Source organism: Muntiacus reevesi, chromosome 2, assembly GCF_963930625.1.
Source record: "Muntiacus reevesi chromosome 2, mMunRee1.1, whole genome shotgun sequence".
Lineage (NCBI taxonomy): Eukaryota > Metazoa > Chordata > Mammalia > Artiodactyla > Cervidae > Muntiacus > Muntiacus reevesi.
In genome coordinates this window covers 8,736,495-8,757,125 of record NC_089250.1, presented here as the reverse complement: position 1 = coordinate 8,757,125, position 20,631 = coordinate 8,736,495, and the positions used below count along the sequence as shown (strand labels likewise).

Sequence of the window (20,631 nt, the reverse complement as noted above, 5' to 3'; positions counted from 1 at the left end):
GACACAACATTGCACGGAAGAGGCGGTGCCCCAATGGGAAATCCCTGGAGCACCGACTCCGAGGGCAGGATTCCAGTCCTGACTCTGCCACTGACTTAGCCATAGTCCCTTTGGGCAGTTTTTAATTTGTAAATTCTTTGAGACTCAGCTACCTCACCTGCAAAATGAAACATCAGTGACTACCTTAATAAGATGCAATTTACAAGTATATATCTGGCCCCGAGCAAGCTCTCAAGAAGTGGTCAACGAATGGCCAACCACCTAAGTGCTCTTAGGTGCACAGATTGAAGCGCATCTATCTGGACTGCAGCGTGGAGACCATGGACCAAGGGTATTAGGATACCCAGGGGCCAGAGCACCTAATGCTTTCTCCCTTGTCTCCTCCAGGAGGTCCAGGTCAGGCCAGGCCAGAGAAGCAATCGTCTTCACTGGCCCAGTGGCAGTTCATTGCCAACACCAGTTGAAGGGATGGAAAATGGGCTGAGTGTAGCTCAGGATGCATTTCTGGTCACCTCCAAACCCAAATCATGTGGTAAGTGCAAACAATGAGAATATCTTTGAAGGCAAAGATGCCAACACCCGGGGTACCACTGGTGGAGTGAACGGTAGCCTCCAAGGCTATGTCCAACTGAAGGCTGTGAATATGGCCAATTTGAAAAAAGAACCTTTACAGAGATTGTTCAGTATCTAGAGGTGGTATCATCCTGGATCATCTCAGTCAGCCTTAAATTCAGTGACAAATGTCTTTATAAGACAGAGAAGAAGTGGAAACAGACAGGGCAAGACCACGAGAAGTCAAAGGCAGAGATGAGAGCTTGCAGCCACAAACCAGGGATTGCCAGCAACCACGAGGAGCAGTTAAAAGACACGAGGGGCAGACACATTTTCAGACCCTCCAGAAGAAATTAACCCCGCTGATTTTGGACTCTGGGACTCATGAACTGTAAAAGAATACATTTTTGCGGTTTTAAGCCTCCTGCTTTGTGGGAATCAGTTGCAGCAGCCCCAGGAAACCATGATAGCACCCACTTAGGAGGGGAAGGGATGGAGTGGCAATGATTGTGGGCAAAGAGGATGGGCCTCCCCAGAAGTCTGTGTTCAATCTGCCCACATTACTCTTGGGTTATGAGCTGAGATATGGTCTATGTGAAGGAACACTTTTTTACAGAAATAATTATTTAGTTAGTTATTTTTGGCTATCCTGGGTCTTTTTTGCTGTGTAGGCTTTTTCTCTAGTTGTGGCAAATGGGGCTACTCTTCAATGTAGTTCTCGGGATTCTCATTGTGGTATCTTCCTTTGTTGCAGGGCATGGGCTCTTGAGCACGCAGGCCTTCTCGAGTTGTGGCACATGGGCTCCGTGGCTGGGGATCCCAGGCTCTAGGGCATAGGCTTAGTAATTGTGGCACAAGGGCTTAGCTGCTCTGCAACATGTGGGATGTTGCTGGATCAGGGATTGAACCCACGTCTCCTGCACTGGCAGGAGGGTTCTTTACCACCAAGCCACCAGGGAAGCCCTAAAGAAAACTTTTAACATAAACTTGCAATAAGAGTGTCCTGTGTTTCAGATATTCCTAGGAGTGCTAGAAAAAGAGAGACAGAAGAAATATTTCACAGGGCAGTATTCCATGAAATTCATTACCTGGGGGGAATCTGTAGAAGACTGCACAGATTATGGTGCTAGCGAAGGAAGCAATGGTGCCTTTGGGGGCTTTCTGGCTGTGAACTGAGTATCTTGTGGCCAATCTGACTCTCCTGAGAGGGTGGGTGAGGGACTTAAAATCCACTATATCCATTTGTGGCTGTTATTATGTTAATTTATACTGCAATGGTCTAGCCCCTGCTGATCCTTTATGATAGGCTTTAGAAGTCAAGGATTCCATAAAGCAGTGCAATTAAACCAATAACATAAGTAGCAGCTGGGGGATGCAGGCATCGATACCACCCATCCACCTCCCTTCATCCCAAAAGGGCACAGACCTAAGGCATCCCTGATGCTGACAAGTGGCACAAGAATCAGCCATCTAGCTCCCTTCTCACTCACATGGGCCGGATTCCATGAGGGTTCATGGGGACCATTTGGATCCTGATTTCTCTGTATTTCAAATTAACTCAGAGAAGCATATGGATGGATGTATTGCACTGCCTCTGGGCATTTTAGACTGATAATGTGCTCCAGTGTAGTCAAATACATCTTCAATATTGCTGTGAGCTGATGGAGAGGAATTATGCACATTTTTAAAATTTGGCAAGACACATAGAAGCTTATTTCTAAGTTCTGACACAATGGGTTTACCTTATGCCTTGTTTTCTCCAAAATCTCATTTCAGAAAACAAAGATGCCATTAACAAGCTCCCCATGGTTCTTCCTTCCCTCACCTGGCCCATCTCGCTTCCTTTCCTTCTTTCCTTCCTGCTGTTCAAAGACAGAGCAGCCTGGAAGGAGTGTAATTAATGAGCTCCATCTCTGAGCAGCTGGGGGTGGGTGGACCACGGGAGCCAGAAAGCAAAACACAATTATCAAGGGGAGGATTTCAGTCCATTTGTTCATCTGCCTTTCTGATTCTGGAGGGACAGTGAAGGACAGCAGGATGGACTGGGGCCATCACCTACAGGGCACGAGGAAAAGCAGAAAAAGAGCCCAAAATGGGCAACAGTGGGCAGAGAAGGGCACTGATGAAAGGATGTAAGGGATTTTCAGGGAGCAGCAGAAGAAATAGGCCAAAATGAGATCAACCTTGAAAAATAAGCATTCCCGGAAGAAGCAGCGAGTTAAGTAAAGGGGAGAGGAGAAGAAAAGCAACTTAAATGAATGCAAGCAAAAGTGTCAAGAATCACATGGAATTTCAAAAAGCCTGAGACAGCAGAGAAAGGGAACGAGATGAGGACCATAAAGAGCAACGATGCAAAAGGCTTACGATTTTTAAATTTGGTAGCCTGTGAGGGAGGAACGATATCAATCGGCTATTTCTGCAAAACAAAGCATTCCCAAGGAAGTCAGTGGTTTTAAGAAGCAATGATCGTTTATTCTTGTCTGTGTGGGTCACCTAATGGCTGGTTCACCCAGGTTGGGCTTGCCTGGGAATCTCCGCTCCGAGCTGTGGGTCCAGCCAGACTTGGCTCCCTAGCACAGATTACTCTCAGGTTGGTTTTTCCACACATGCTTCCTCAAGGACCATGATGAGATGGATACTATCCACCCAGAGCACGAGTTTCTCTGGCAGTGGTGGGGGCTCAAGGTCTGAGCCATTGCAAGCTTCTGTTTACATGATATCTGCTAACATCCTGTTGACCAAATCTTGTCTCACTACCAAGCACAAAACTAATGTGTAAGAAAATTCATTCATCTCATGGAGTAGTAGTGAGTACACAGTGGAAGAAGGTTATAATCAGTGACAGAAGTGAACGAGCGAGAATAACCATGACGTTATCTCAAGAGGGCTCTCGGACTGTGGCAAGATTGACGGAGAGACAGAAACACACATATGATAGAACAAAGATACAACTTTATATGCTATGTATTTGCAAAGCCCAAGAACATCACGCCCTGGGACCATGATGTGAAGTGGAGGATTTCCACTTTTCTCCTCTCTGATTAACTTGTTTTGGACAAACATGTGGCCATGTTAAGATGGGTCAAGTGAGGATCAGGTCTTACCAAAATATCATATTACATAATTCTTTTTCCACTCATGCTGTTTATTCAATTCAGTCTCTGAGTATCAATTTTAATCAGCAAACACATTTACAATGCCATGCAAATTAATGTATCACATAGAATTAGAATGGGTAGGTTGGCTTATGAAAATATTTTAGTAGGCACGATGTGTGAGATTCATAAGTCTGCAAAACAAACTACCATAGAGTATAATCAAGGCAGAGATGTGCAAAAGAAAATGGTCAAAGGCTTGAAAATATTGAGCTACTGGGTCACTGTGAATAGAAAGAGAAGAGAACATCCCTGCAGTTTTTCCCAATATTTGTAGTTCAGTTCAGTTCAGTGCAGTCGCTCAGTCGAGTCCAACTCTTTGTTACCGCATGAACCGCAGCACGCCAGGCCTCCCTGTCCATCACCAACTCCTGGAGTTTAGTCAAAATCATGTCCATCGAGTTGGTGATGCCATCCAGCCATCTCATCCTCTGTTGTCCCCTTCTCCTCTTGCCCCCAATCCCTCCCAGCATCAGGGTCTTTTCCAATGAGTCAACTCTTTGCATGAGGTGGCCAAAGTACTGGAGTTTCAGCTTCAGCATCAGTCCTTCCAATGAACACCCAGGACTGATCTCCTTTAGGATGGAATGATTGGATCTCCTTGCAGTCCAAGGGACTCTCAAGAGTCTTCTTCTATTAGGGAAAAGTCAATATAATCAAATTATACCAGTATTTCTCATGGATATGCCAAATTGATATAACTCAAAGTATGTCAGACGGCAGCACACCACAGTTCCAGCTTAGCTGCAGAATGAACATTTAATCTGACATGTTACTTCAGTTTCTTGTGTCTCAGTTTCTAATTTTTGAAATAAAGTCCTTCTACTATTTAAACTGTAACCTTCCTTCTGGCCTCTGCATCCAGGTTTTAATTAAGCATATACTTGTAACTTGATATTTGGTGGTGCTAAGATGAAGATGTGATAGTTCTGTTCTTAAGGGGCCTAGAACCTAGCAGGGTGGGGTGGGGTATAAAATACATCATATGAATTAAATGTGGCAAGTGTCATGTAGAGAAATGTTTTGGAGACCTTGGGAAGGTAAAGAAGAAGGAAGTCCAGGGTCATATGCAGGTTGAAACCTGCGCTGAGTCCTGAAAGACTGATGGCAGCTAGGGCTTCCCTTTTATCTCAGTTGGTAATGAATCCCCCTGCAATGAAGGAGACCCCAGTTCGATCCCTGGGTCAGGAAGATCTGCTGGAGAAGGGATAGGCTGCCCACTCCAGTATTCTTGGGCTTCCCTGATGGCTCAGCTGGTAAAGAATCTGCCTGCAATGTGGGAGATCTGGGTTCAACCCCTGGGTTGGGAAGATCCCCTGGAGAAGGGAAAGGCTACCCACTCCAGTATTCTGGCCTGGAGAATTCCATGGGCTGTATAGTTCTTGGGGTCACAAAGAGTTGGGCACGACTGAGTGACTTTCACTTTCAAGGAAATGTTTCAATCAACTGAAGTGGGGGAAAGAAAGCATTCCAGGTGAAGGTAGAAACAACACAGGAATGGAGGAAGGAGAAGGCCCATTTGGGGATGCGTGTGGAAAATCAATTGTAGAGTCTGAATCAGGGATGAGCCTAGAAAGAAGCTGAGGGTTCTGCTCAAGAATCCATAGTGAGACACTAAAGAATTCTCAGTGAAAAAGTACCAGTGTGGGTTTGCATTTTTCATGACTCACACCATTGGAAGACAGATCTTTAGGGGTACAAAGTTGGAGGCAGAGAAACCAAGTAAAAAGCAATGCAACAATGTTAATACAACATTCTCTTATAAATAAGAGAATATAAGAATCCAAGCAAAGGCACTAAAGTAGGGACAGGGAGAGGGAACAAGTCAGTAAATATTTGAGAAAACAAAATTAAAGATTATCAGTTCATATTAGGACATGATATTGGATTGACTGGATTGACTTCTCAGTGAAGAATCCAAAAAGAGATACACATAAGCATTGTTACTTACTTGAGGTTGAGAGACAGGAAATAAAGATTCCTTGAATTACATCAAAGACAAACATGGTATTACAACTGGGAACTGTGCTTCTTAGTGGACCTCATGGGAGGTGAGTTTTAAGAGGCTCTAGACAACAGTATCTATGTAATGAGAAATTCTAAGACATGTCTATTTCTTATATACAAAAGTTAGTATTAAAAAACATTGTCTTATTTTTTGAATTACTTTTTATAGATTTTGTTTGGCCACACCCGTGGTATATGGGATCTTAGTTTCCCAATTAGGGATTGAACCAATACCCCCTGAATTGGAAGTTCAGAATCTTAACCACTGGACTGCCAGGGAATTCCCCCAAAAGCATTGCTTTTAAATGAAAACCAAATTATCAACAGATTTTTCCAAATTAGTATGTTCAAGTGTACAAATTTTATGTGAGCTTTTAAAATACAGTATCCTTGTTATTAGCTAGCAAATAACTGGCATTTTTATTTTATGTATTCCATCTGATTTTAATTTTGGAGCCTACCTAATGTCGATTTACTCCTGAGGAAATAGCATACATACATACACACGCACACAAACCCCATCTTTCTGACTGAAGTTTTCTGAAATAGTCTATGCCCCACAGAAGAAAGAGAATCAATACTGTCTTTTCATTTTGTGTCTTTCTCTGGCAAATATGGGAAACCACGAAAAAAAAAACTAAAAACCTGTATTACAAAGAATGATGCCCCAAGACAGCAGAAGAAAGAACGCTCAAAGAGAGAAGGACCCACGACTTTCCACCCAGGCACATTTTCTCCTGATACAAAGGAAATGAAAGAGCGCGGGTCGTGTGCTACATGTGTGTTGCCGTGCCGGTAGATGAGAAAGAAGTGGAAAGATTTAAGAGAACTGGGAAGGGTCTGAAAAGGCATACACACTACAATGGGGGGAAAATCACGCAACATTTGCCTTTTAGTTTGTAAGGTCAAGAATCACTTAAAGGAACATCTGGGAATAAAACAAAGGCCTTTTGCTGCTAAAACTACAGCCACAGTCTTATCATTTTTTCGTTCTATTTCCTAAAGGATCACGACTTAAAGATTCATGTGAACTGTTAACATGTAAGAAGGGTGGATACTTGTAAAATGTGTTGTGAAATTATTTCATAATGATTTTTGAGATCTCTAAGAGGAATATGCAAATCTAAGCTGCCAGTTTTAAAGGGTTATCAGATATATGTATGTGCAAAATGATTCACTTTGCTATACCGTAGAAACACATTATAAATCAACTATATGCCAATAAAACTTTTAAAGGATAAGTAGGTAAAATTTTTAAGAAAAGGAAGAGAAGACCCTAGAGTAAAGGCTTTTCTCTGCCATAGAGGTCTAGACCTTTGGCACTCCAGTAAAAACCCCAGAGGAGCCACGTCTTTCTGAGACTTTCCAGAAGGGTTGACAGCGGCTCAGAGGCAGTGCACAGATTCTGTAGTACAACTCAGTAGAGGTGGGTGACAGTCTGGGGCTGGGCCCACAACTTGGCGTGTCCCCTCCTATCTCGTCCTTTGGCATTTTCCTTCTGGATGGGGGAGCTCTGAGCTTCTCAAACCTGCTGCAGAACTGCCCATGGGGCATTTTACAAATAAAGCTGCTCAGGCTCCATTCCCAGAGAGGTTTTCAGTGTTGGAGCACATGTGTTCTCCAAAAATAAAATGCATATAAAAAAATTCAGTTGGTAATTTTGTTGCACTGCCTGGGTTAAAAAATCAGAAAGAGAAAAGATGGGAGGAAAGGAGGAAAGAAAGAAACCAAATAAGCCCACTTGGATGGATCCTTACCCCTGTGTATTGAGACTGCTCCAAAATTCTGGGCAATACTCTGGGCCATTTCCTTTCCATTCCCAAACCTAAACAGAAGCCCATGTGGTAAGCATACTCACATGGTGGGTCTGATACGCCACATCTTGCCAATTTTAGTAGAAGCAGTGGGATGTAGGAAGCTACCTTTAAGCAGGACATCACACAAAGCGGCCATCTAAATCTGGACTCTACTGGAGTTCAGAGCTACATGCCAGGTTGGGGAATAAAGGGAACAGAGGGTGACAACTGATTCCACGTGTGCTCAGTTGCTCAGTCCCGTCTGCTTCTTTGCAATCCCATGGACTGCAGCCTGCAGATTCTAGGTACTGGTGAGTTATTCCAAAGAGCCATTCCAGCAGCACATGTTGTTGAATCAACTCTGAAAACATTTAAAGACACTGTGTTTCCAGGAAAATCTTCAATGTTCTCTGAAGAGACTGCAGGTTGAACATCCACTGAGGAGTCATTTTTACTGCTAAAAGGACTCTCTCAGTTGAGAGGTAAGTTGGTGAAAGTCTCTTCTATTTTCCCTTTATGCCAACTAGTTTATTGATTTATCAAATACCAGATGAACTGGTTTTCAAAAGTGGTAAAAATTTCAGGCCTCCTGCATCTTTTATGCAATATTTAACCACCTTTAGTGGTCAAGGGTATTCCTACTTTCCTCCATTCAGATTGCAACTTATAGAGGCTGGTTTTGTTGATTTCTTTCCCTAGAGCTTGATTTGATGTTTTGGATATGAATCAAAGAAAATTAATGAGCATTTCAGTCTAAGCAAAGGATCTCTACATATAATAATCACACGTTTCGAGCTAGACCTATTTGCAGTTATTTTCAGTTAGAAGTAGCTATAGACTTTGGAAAAGACAACATAAATAAAGTCTCTCCCACCATACACCCACATAGTGTAATTTTTAGAATGAAATACAGTCAAGAAATAGATCAGATTTTTTAAAAAGAAAACAGCATTGGCTAAATTTTCTAGGTTATATTTTTAAAGAAATAATCAATAAGAACTGCCAAAGGATGACTGCTAATAGACCTGGATCTTGCAGGAAGTAAGATGGCAGAGTCCCAATAATAATTAGGTACTTAGAGCAACTATCTTATGTAAAATCCACTTCCCTACCATTTCTTCTTCTGTTTTCATTACACAGGCATTTTATCCTGGGTTCCTCTTACAAAAATCATTGATCACTAATCTCTCCTCAAGAAGCTTCTGGTTTTTTGGATGCAACAATGAAAAACTGCATGGTAACTTGAAAGGGAAGCATATTATTTTAGTATTTTTTTTGTAGTTCCCAGATTAATAAAGAGCTCTCACTAGGTCTGCAAGTGTGAACCCAATAGTATAATATAAAATGAAGGAGCTGTCACAGTTGGGGTTCCCCTAGGAAGCTGACTCAGAAACGAAGACTTAGAGGCAATGGGATAATGAAGAAGTGCTCTTGGGATCAAAATCCCTAAAAGGGAAGTGAGGAAAGCAAAATTGGGCAGAAAATTGAAATGGAGCTGTGATAGAGTCTTGCAGTCTCAAAGGTCACAGACAACTCCACAGGGAGTCTGAAAGTAACAAGACCTTTCAGAAGGGTGAGTTGGAGACAGGGACCAAGGCTTTATTTCCCCAAGCTGCTGGGTCACTGAATGTGCACCAACTAAAATGGGAGCATGGCCTTGGCTCTATTAGTGTGGCAGTGCCTGGAGGGGCTGGTAGCTGAGGCTGTCTACCCTACAGCATCCCCTACACTCTTAAGTGGGGGATCTGGGTGGTGCCTGCCTACATCTACTGCGTTATCTGTAGTGATTCAGTGATAACCAAAGAACCCAAATGGTTCAGGGTCAGTTTAGCTCAGTTGCTCAGTCATGTCTGACTCTCTGCGACCCCACGTACCGCAGCATGCCAGACCTCCCTGTCCATCACCAACTCCCGGAGTCCACCCAAACCCATGTCCCTCGAGTTGATGATGCCATCTAACCATTTCATCCTCTGTCGCCCCCTTCTCCTGCTGCTCTCAATCTTTCCCAGCATCAGGGTCTTTTCCAATGAGTCAGCTCTTTGCATCAGGTGGCCAAAGTATTGGAGTTTCAGCTTCAACATCAGTCCCTCCAGTGAACACCCAGGACTGATCTCCTTTAGGATGGACTGGTTGGATCTCCTTGTAGTCCAAGGGACTCTCAAGAGTCTTCTCCAACACCACAGTTCAAAAGCATCAATTCTTCGGTGCTCGGCTTTCTTTACAGTCCAACTCTCACATCCATACATGACCACTGGAAAAACAATAGCCTTGACTAGACGGACCTTTGTTGGCAAAGTAATGTCTCTACTTTTGAATATGCTGTCTAGGTTGGTCATAACTTTCCTTCCAAGGAGTAAGCATCTTTTCATTTCATTGCTGTAATCACCATCTGCAGTGATTTTGGAGACCAGAAAAATAAAGTCAGCCACTGTTTCCACCATTTCCCCATTATTTCCCATGAAGTGATGGGACCAGATGCCATGATCTTAATTTTCTGAATGTCAAACTTTAAGCCAACTTTTTTACTCTCCTCTTTTACTTTCATCAAGAGGCTGTTTAGTTCTTCTTCACTTTCTGTCATAAGGGTTATGTCATCTGCATATCTGAGGTTATTATTTCTCCCAGCAATCTTGATTTCAGCTTCTGCTTCCTCTAGCCCAGCATTTCTCTGATGTACTCTGCATAGATTTTAAATAAGCAGGGTGACAATATATAGCCTTTACGTATTCCTTTTCCTATTTGGAACCAGTCAATTATTCCATGTCTAGTTCTAACTGAACATGTTGTTTCCATGTTCAGATGTTTCCTGACCTGCATACAGGTTTCTCAAGAGGCAGATCAGGTGGTCTGGTATTCCCATCTCTTTCAGAATTTTCCACAGTTTATTGTGATCCACACAGTCAAAGGCTTTAGCATAGTCAATATGGCAGAAATAGATGTTTTTATGGAACTCTCTTACTTTTTCGATGATCCACTGAATGTTGGCAATTTGATCTCTGGTTCCTCTGCCTTTTCTAAAACCAGCTTGAACATTTTGAAGTTCATGGTTCACGTATTGCTGAAGCCTGGCTTGGAGAATTTTGAGCATTACTTTACTAGCATGTGAGATGAGTGCAATTGTGTGGTAGTTTGAGCATTCTTTGGCATTGCTTTTCTTTGGGATTGGAATGAAAACTGACCTTTTCCAGTCCTGTGGCCACCACTGCAGAGTTTTCCAAATTTGCTGGCATATTGAATGTAGCACTTTCACAGCCTCATCTTTCAGGATTTGAAATAGCTCAACTGGAATTCCATCACCTCCACTAGCTGTGTTCACAGCAATGCTTCCTAAAGCCCACTTGACTTCACATTCCAGGATGTCTGGTTCTAGGTGAGTGATCACACCATACTGATTATCTGGGTTGGGAAGATCTTTTTTGTACAGGTCTTCTGTGTATTCTTGCCACCTCTTCTTAATATCTTCTGTTTCTGTTAGGTCCCTACCATTTTTGTCCTTTATCAAACCCATCTTTGCGTGAAACGTTCCCTTGGTATCTCTAATTTTCTTGAAGAGATCTCTAGTCTTTCCCATTCTATTGTTTTCCTCTATTTCTTTGCACTGATCGCTGAGGAAGGCTTTTTTATCTCTCCTTGCTATTCTTTGGACCTCTGCATTCAAGTGGATATATCTTTCCTTTTCTCCTTTGCTTTTTGCTTCCCTTCTTTTCACAGCTATTTGTAAGGTCTCCTCAGACAGCCATTTTGCTTTTTGCATTTCTTTTTCTTGGGCATGGTCTTGATTCCTGTCTCCCATACAATGTCATGAACCTCCGTCCATAGCTCAACAAGGAGCTACCCTGCGTCAGAGGTAAGGAGCAGCAGCTGCGCTTTGCTGGAGCAGCCATGAAGAGAGACCCAGCGTCCAAGGTAAGAGAAACCCAGGTAAGACGGTAGGCACTGAGAGAGGGGATCAGGGGATAGACAAACTGAAACTAGTCACAGACAACTAGCCAATCTGATCACACAGACCACAACCTTGTCTAACTCAACGAAACTAAGCCATACCATGTGGGGCCACCCAAGGCGGCCTGGTCATGATGGAGAGGGCTGACAGAATGTGCTCCACTTGGCGAAGGGAATGGCAAACCACTTCAGTATTCTTGCCTTGAGAACCCCATGAACAGTACAAAAAGGCAAAAAGATAGGACACTGAAAGATGAACTCCCCAGGTCAGTAGGTGCCCAATATGCTACTGGAGATCAGTGGAGAAATAACTCCAGAAAGAATGAAGAGATGGAGCCAAAGCAAAAACAATACCCAGTAGTGGATGGGACTGGTGATAGAAGCAAGATCTGATGCTGTAAAGAGCAATATTGCATAGGAACCTGGAATGTTAGGTCCATGAATCAAGGCAAATTAGAAGTGGTCAAACAGGAGATGACAAGAGTGAACATTGACATTCGAAGAATCAGTAAACTAAGATGGACTGGAATGGGTAAATTTAACTCAGATGACCATTATATCTACTACTGTGGGCAGGAATCCCTTAGAAGAAATGGAGTAGTCATCATAGTCAACAAAAGAGTTCGAAATGCAGTACTTAGATGCAATCTCAAAAATGACAGAATGATCTCTGTTCGTTTCCAAGGCAAACCATTCAATATCATGGTTCAGGGTCATCTGTGAGCAAATTTATCTGGTCTTTCATGCTCTACTTTAATAATGAAAAGGATGAATGAGTCACGTTTGAGGGTTGGAATAGCCGTTGCTTTGTTATTGCTAAGTGGAGGGCTCAGAGCCAACCAACCAACAGCAAAGTCATTACCCATCACTGGATATCAGGCCTTGAAGAACTTTCCTTCAGGGATAGGATAGTTTTGAAACCCAACAGATAACTATTTAACTATAGTTTTTATTACCAGTTTCCATAAGAACAAAATGTGTTATATATTAGTATTTTTGCATGTTTTAGCTGTGAACGTTAAATATACTTTCTTTGTTCATTTCAGCTGAGGTTTATTGACTGAGCATACATCGTTTGGAATGGGTGAATGGCTACACACACTTTTTTTTTCCTATTCCTTGAGCTTTCTGCAGAAGCAAAGAGATTTCTACTTGTGGACTCGACAAGAAACACCCAAGGAAGAGCTCCTGACTTGTGTGAAAAGGTGGATGTTGCACAACTCAGACAATCCAATGGCCAGCTTCTTTTCCAATGATGGGGGCTGGCAACTGGAAACCCAAACAGGCATTATTAATGAGTGTTCAACAGAAAGAAATAATGTACATCCTGAACTGAGTTACCTTCATGTATTTAATCCCCGACTCAAATTTTTTAAAATTATCAATATATGCTTCTTATTGCTCTGTCATCCTGTGGTTATACGATCACACGAATGTGGGGCTGCTTGGCTGAATCGCCATGTGAGGGAGCCGGATGAGTGGAGTATTGACACACTTCGAATGAATGATGAGAGGAAGGATGAGCAGCTGCAGAAAACTGAACCCTGGGTTTCCCTTCTAGCTGCTCCATAAAAGATGGTCAGAATGTCAAGGTTTTTCCAGCAGTAATATTTCTTGAGCTCTTATGTTTATCTGTAAGCTCTCCTCTGCCACTGCATTCTTTCTGCAGATATCAGCATATTCTCCACAAACTGGTGATTGCTTGCATTAGCCTGTGGTATTCATCTCAAGAGCTCATCAAGCCCCATTTGTCTCCTCTGAGCTTCTGATTTCTGAAAATGCCTTTACCTTCCTCCCCAGGCTCTTAACTAAAGAGTTTCTGCAAAGACATTTTTAAGTATATTGGACATCACACAACTACTTTGTCTTCAGTTAGACTTCCTAAAGCTCTCTGTGAAGTCACTTGCTGCTTTGTCATTAACAGAGCTAGAGGAAAAAGAAGAGGGGGGTGCTTGGGAAGGGCTTTTTTCCCCTGGGTTTTACAAATAACTTTTTTGATAAAGAACAGAAGAAAATGATTAAAGGAGAACTGATAATGAGCAATGCAAAATTAAGATCAAATGTGCTTGTCTTGTGACTTGCTGGTTTGAACAACAAAAATGACAGCAAAACTAATGAATCAACAAGGAAGTTAAAATAGGCTACTAGAAACTTGCAAGAAGCACACAAGAATGAGTGCTGAAGACAGTGAAAATGAACTTTGGGGTGGAGAGCAGGAGGAGGGTCCCCTAGAGGGACAGTGGCCCAGTCTACCCTGGCCTGAGGAGCATGAAGCCCAGGGCTTCGAGAATAATGAGCCTTAGAACCTTGACTATCTGCAGAGCTTCCATGTGATGGAAAGGAGACACCATCAAGGTTGGGACATGGGATCTGATTCACTGATTTTCCTCATCAGCTGTTTTGCATTCTTCTCACCTCTGAGCTGTTCTTCAGTTTGTGAGCATCACCCCAGACTTAGCAGTCAGAGGGAGAGACAGAGCCACTGAAAATGTCTGCCAGCCTGGAGGGCGTTGTTCTGAAAAAGACTTCAATGGAAAAGGCATCCGAGTTGGATAACTGGAGCTCCAGGATCTGCTGTGGTTCCAACAGCTCTGGATAAGCCTAAGTTTATGAGGGAGGCAGGCTTCCTGAATTGCATGCTATTTTTAAGAAGTAATTTTCATGCAATTCTGTTCAAATGAAATGCCAACATATAAATTTTAAAATGTAGACATATTGGTTCTGACACTACTGCCAAGCATAGTGACATTGCTAAGGACTTTCATGGTGCCAATTGTCAATTTTCTTTCATTTGCTTATTTGGGTCTCACTATAATCATTTGGTATTTCCAATTTGTGGATGAAGATACAAACATTCAGAGAGGTCAAGCAATTTGCCCAAGACCACCCTCCTGGAGAGGATTTACAACTGAGCAGAAAAGTTACCCCAGGACAGTTCTATTCACATTGTCTCAGGTAGGGGACAAGGTTAAAGCCATCACAGGTCTGAATAATCAGGAATGATTTCAGTTGAAATAATGTAAACTGCTTTTGTGTTCAGGCATCAAACCACATGCGCCAAACTTTGATTTGGAGACTAAGATCACTGCAGAAGCACATGGCCCCACCTCAGGGAATTTTTTAAGTGGCTATTGCCTACATGCAATCCAACTATGCAGGAACAGAGAGGAGGGTAAGCTTTCCTTGATATTTTATGTCAATAAAATGTCTTGATACTTTAAGTCATCAGATACAGTATCGCTTGCTAAAATCTGGAATGTTGATTCCTAATAATAATCAAAACTTCAAATGGGACTTGAAGTCAAACTTCTTTCTTTCACCAGCTAGTGGTTTTGGTAGGTGGGAAGCTAGGGAAACAGGCGTGGGCAGCCTTCTGCCTTTATTCCCTGCTTCTCCTGTTAACTTTCAGTTCTGATGCCATTTAGGTCACAGAGGGGAGGATGAAGCATGGATGATGTAGAAGTTAGAGAAACAGGAAAGATGGTTTTGTGCTCTTGAGAACAGCTCATCTTCAAACTAATTTTTTTATGAAGCCTCTTTGTGAATTCTTCGAAGACCCTCTGATCCCACACCCTCACAGGACACCTCCTACCTTTGGTGACCTTTTTATAGGTGATGTGTTTCCTCTGGTACATAACTTGCTTCTCAGCTGACCCAGGAATCTGGGATTATCTTCAGATTCTCTTTCCCCAGGTCTCCTCATGCCTCTGGGCAGCCCCATTGGACAGGACTCAAGATAATTCCATTTAAGTTATTTTCCAGTTTCTGGTCCATGGGTACCACTCTTGGATACTTTGCCCTCTATAATAAACCAAATCCTAATCGAAGAACAACTTTCTCTTTTTCTCCAGAGTACAAGCTGCTAAAACATTTCCAACACCCTATATTACTTAGGTAGGCCAATATACTACCCAAATGCAAAAAAAAAAAAAAAAAAAAAATCAGGCCAATATAGTCATTAGATGCAAAAACCATGTATTTTTGAAGTTCCTGGAATAGTCTCATTGAAGATTTTCTTACTTAGACTTAAGGTGAGAGGCAAATACTTCTCCCAGTATTTGGGAATGGGACTCACCACCAGCATCTATCTAAGACAGTTTGTTTTCAAAACAAAAAAACAACTTTTGACAATGCTTTTAGACTAATAGTATGGAGAAAGGGTTCAAGAATTCTTTAAGGGATCACAGGCTTCCTGTTTGAACTTTTTCAGGGTGAGCACCATGCAATGTGGGATCATTGACCTATATCTTCATGGGAATAGAGAGGGAAAGAGCCACATTTTAATACCTATTCCTCCAGGGAAATGTGTACTACCAGTAAGGTAACACACACATTCAGAGTGTGCATTGAGCCTAGGATCTCAAGTCATGCTTTGGGGTTCTCAAAGGGTCTAGGGCGATTTGACTCAAGAAAAGCTTCATGTTCTTGAAATTTCTAATAAGCAGGAGTACTCTGGCTTCATAAATCCTGTATCATGCATGGGCTCTTTTGATGTAGGATGCACATATAATGAACCGAATCACTTAAAAATCCCTTCCGTGAAAGTATACTGCAAATCACAGCAAGAGCCTGAAGGGCTAAGAGAGTCATTTCCAGTCATGACTTTCAAGAGCACTTATAATTTAAAGTAGCTCAAGAAGCATTCTGGATTTCCCAAATAATGCATGTTATAAATGCCTTGCTATGGAAAAAGTTGACCAAGTCTAGCACATTTGAATCAGTGGTCAATATCCTTCTTTCTGGATACATTCTCAAGGAGGCTGCTGAGTACCAAGACTTTGACCAGCTAACAAGTACAACTCTGCTTCATTACTTCACTGTTGACTGGTCCCAGTGAAGGCTGCAATATGTAAGCATCAGAACACCCAGCAAGGGCGGGTGGTCTGATCAGCCACCTCTATTAAGACCTTTGCTCTCAGTCAATGACAATGAGAAGCTGGCCCTGGACATCACCTGCCAGCTCTCCACAGGGCTGGCCCAGTCACAGCCCAACAAGATGGCAGAACGCAGGGAGTCATGACCAGCCTTTCTTGCCCTCCTTCAGATTATATTAGAGTTGGCTGACTAGTAGGGGGGACTTCCCTGATGGCTCAGTGGGTAAAGAATCTGTCTGAAATGCAGGAGACACAGGAGATGTGGGTTCGATCCCTGGGTCAGGAAGACCCTCTGGAAGAGGAAATGGCAACCCACTCCAGCATTCTTGCCTGAAAAAGCCCATGGACAGGGTAATATCATGGGCTATAGCGCAAAGGGCTGCAAAGAGTCGGGCACGACTGAGTGACTAAGCCCCACCTATTAAAAACTAGTAGGGATAAATGCAAGGGAGTCCTGGGCCCAAACGTCAAGACTCCTCAGCTTTCTGGCTTCATTTTTACCATCAAGGACTGGAATAGAAACAGTAATTCCCCACAGATCAGTGGGGAGGGCTGGGTAAGGTAATATACATAGATAGCTCAGGAAAACGCTTACTACATGCTGAATGTAACTTATTTTACACCTAAAATAGGTTATTTATGTTGGTATAGCTCAAGTCTTCCACTCTGAGTAGCTTACAGCCATTGCGTTTGCTGGTGGGCCAAGTTACAGTTCACAAAGCATTATCATACACATTACAGATAATCCCACTGCCACCAGATTTGAGTGCATGTCCTTACATTTTATTTTTAAAAAGTGGAATCATATTGAGTTTGCAGCTTTGTATACTATGTATTGTTTTTTCATATAACAGAATTTTAATGTTCCTCACATCATTAAGTATATTTCAAAACAAGTTTTAAAAAGCTGCATTTTCCTTCCTATGGACATACCAACCTTCATTTAACTCATCCTCTGGTTGAGGACTAAGTATGCCTTTTTCAAATCATAAATAATGCTTCAGTGAAGAGCATGAAATGATTCCTGACCATATTTCTGATTATTTTCTTAAGATACACCTAAAGAGGGTGTGGACATTCTTAAACCTCTGATACAGTGCTAAATTACTTTCTAGAAAATTTATTTGTGTTCAGTTTTTATAAGTTTTCTTACATTTATTTCCTCAACTAATTGCAAGATCCGTTTCTTTCTTTCTTTCTTTTTTTAAAGACCTTGATGCTGGGAATGATTGAAGGTGGGAAGAGAAGGGGATGACAGAGGATGAGATGGTTGGATGGCATCACCGACTTGATGGAGATGAGTTTGAGCAAGCTCCAGGAGTTGGTGATGGACAGGGAAGCCTGGCCTGCTGCAGTCCATGGGGTCTCAAAGAGTTAGACATGATTGAGCTACTGAACTGAACTGAACTGATTGTTGTACAAGAGTATCTAGAACTCAATCATCTCGCAAAGCTCTTCCCACTGGTAACCACTAGTGTGGTATCTGTATTTTTGAGCCTGTTTCTTTTTTTGTTATATTCACTACTTTTTAGATTAATAATATCATATGGTATTTGTCTCTCTGAGACAGTTTACTTTTTTACAGATCCTGTGCTAAGAGTTTTATATTGAGAAACTCATTTACTTCTTATACCAACTGCACAAGGAATTTATGGTTCTCCTCTCTTCCCGAACGATGACAGAATGGCTTACAGACAGGAAGCAATGTGGCAGCATCCCATTAAACATATGGATGGGGACAGCCCACCATCAAATATCTAAGCCCTGGACACCATCACAAACTGCCTTCCTGAAATCTCTTCACAACCACAGAAGATGCAAGTATACGGACAGATGTCTGTCTTGTCACCACAATGCCGGAGCTGTGGCCCATACCACCGGGTACCTCATCGCAGACCTCAGACCTGTGGGCAGAGGAAGGCCGGCCACACACAGCGCCCAGAAGCGGCTTCCTCCAGCCTCTCTGAATGATGCCTCCTGGTGTGCGTGGTACAGACAAGCTGATATGAAGTTTTTGCAACATGGACAAGTCAAGCCATGCTTCAAATAAAAAAAAAATCTGCTTTCAGAAAATTAAAAGAAATCTACCAATAAAGGAACTGAGAAATAGCCTTTCAGATGAAAACAAAATGCTGACACAATGCCAATTTCAACTTAAGAAAATAGGCCACCTCTTGGAGGGTGAAATTTCCATGCCTTCAGGCATTACACCTATGGAATGAGTCTGGCCCTGAGGCGTACAGTCTTAATAAATCTTATTCCATATTCCTTAGATGACTATTAAAATAGGGTTACAAGGAGTATCTCTTATGAACACAGGGACTATTGCAAGTAATTACAGGAAAAAGCAATAATGTCTGCCTTTGTTATGAGAGTAGTTTACAAATTAGCAGGAAATGCCATTGTGCCAGTATATGCGGTAGGGGACGGGGCACTAGAGAATTCGGGGTACAAATCATATTTTGCAAGTGGAGAAAGAAGATGGCAGTACCTCGCCTTATCAGTACTCCTCCTTAATAACAAGGGTGAGTGCCAGAGTCTCATCCTCAGAAAAGGAAGATTAAGCCAGAGTGCCTTATCACTCTGCCATGAGACACTCAGGGTGTCAGAATTAAGTCCTGCAGGGTCACAGCGTGAGACGAGGATAATGTGCAGAGACAGCTCTAGCATCAATATTCCAAAAAGCAACTGGATAATTGCTTCATATCACATCTAACACACTATGAGAAAGAATGTCAGAGTCCTCGCTCCTCAGATAACGGGGGTGGCAGCACCTCAATTGTCATCCTGGCCTGGCTGGGTCTGTGCGTGCTCATGTGTCCCTCTTGCCGCCACTAGAGTGCCTCCTTGCAGACATGGCACTCAGACTCGTAGATTTATCCCCGAGGCGGGGCACAGGGGTTGCTTCTGAACTACAGAGATTGAAGTGCACTGATTTAATATTTGCATCTTACTGGTAAAAGCTCGAATCCATTTGACAAAGGCTGATGAGAAAGGGATGCTTCGCAAAAAGAACCTAGGCTTGGAAGCATCCTTTGGATTTTTTTCAGCTCTTCTGTTACATCTCTTTTATACTTTATTCTGGAGATTTTGAATAATGAAGACAATTGCAACAATAGCTCTAAAGAAAGAATGTTTTCAGCTTTGCCATGGGAAAAGATAAATAAAACTTAAGGGAATTGTTGTTTTGTTCATGCTCTCCCTTTCCTATTTCTTTGGGAGGGGATCACACTACCTATAGAACTCATTACTGGGAGCTTCGGCAAGAGCTGGACCTAGGAAGGTAAAACAAGGGAAGACAGACAATCTTTCCTGACTATGAGCATTAAATTAGCATCTCTGAGCTAGTCTGAGAAGTCAGAGGAAAACATGATCAAACAGTCTGGGTGGTAGAGATTTTCCTGTTTTCAGACTAAGGGCCAACTTTGCCTCTGGATTATTCAATATCATCAGAAACATGCAACTCTTGAAATGCTCATCTCTGGTCTGAAATAGACAATAGCTGGCTGTAAAAAACACGCAAAAAACTTTAATCCATATCTACAAATCTGGACTCTCAGTAATAATGGTGATTATTTATTGAGCAGTTACTACATATCAAGAGTTGAAATGCTTTACATATATTAACACACATTATGTAATTTAATTCTCAGTCACTCTCTGTGGTCTTACTTCATCCCCATTTTACAGATGAGAATGCTAAAGCATTGAGGTTTCCCTCCCTGGGAAAATAGCTACCAAGTAGCAATCAGGATTTAAACTTCCTAAGCCAGACTAGGGAGACCTTAAAATTGTCCAGGATGGTAGAGTACCCACTATGACTCTATGAGTCAATTGACAATCAACTGACCAAAAATTCTCTGTCCTTTCTATTGTTCATCAACTGTTTTCTAACTCACAGTTGGTCTAAAAGTGCTGCAGCAAAACCACTTTGGTCTAGATTAGCAATTTGTGCTATCATTTAAAAAAGCCAAAAGAGAGGGAGGAGGGGAAAGTAAGGTTACTCAGTGCCTACAGACAAATAGAAGCTTAATTTCCTGTCATACAGATAATTAGGCACCAAATAGGTCCCTAAGGTAATTAAAAACATAATAAACCTAATGAAACAAGGGCTGCATCCTGGTTAAAGAGGAAAAAATAAAAGTCATAAATCACTAGTAAATGATGAACTTCCACAACGGGTAGACTGTGCTTGTTTTAACAAAAACCTACTGGCCTTCCTCCAAATCAGGGGCTGAGCTCCAGGTCAGCTATGAATGGCCCAGCATCCCTGAGGTCAGAGACCCACCTGTTATTTCCCATGCG

At 42.2% G+C, this 20,631-nt stretch overlaps 1 protein-coding gene across 1 annotated transcript in view; it reads right to left on the bottom strand.

The window, feature by feature from the left end:
* MACROD2 (mono-ADP ribosylhydrolase 2) overlaps nucleotides 1-20,631 on the bottom strand; it is a 2,149,518-nt gene that overhangs the window by 478,077 nt on the left and 1,650,810 nt on the right. The window lies entirely within an intron of this gene.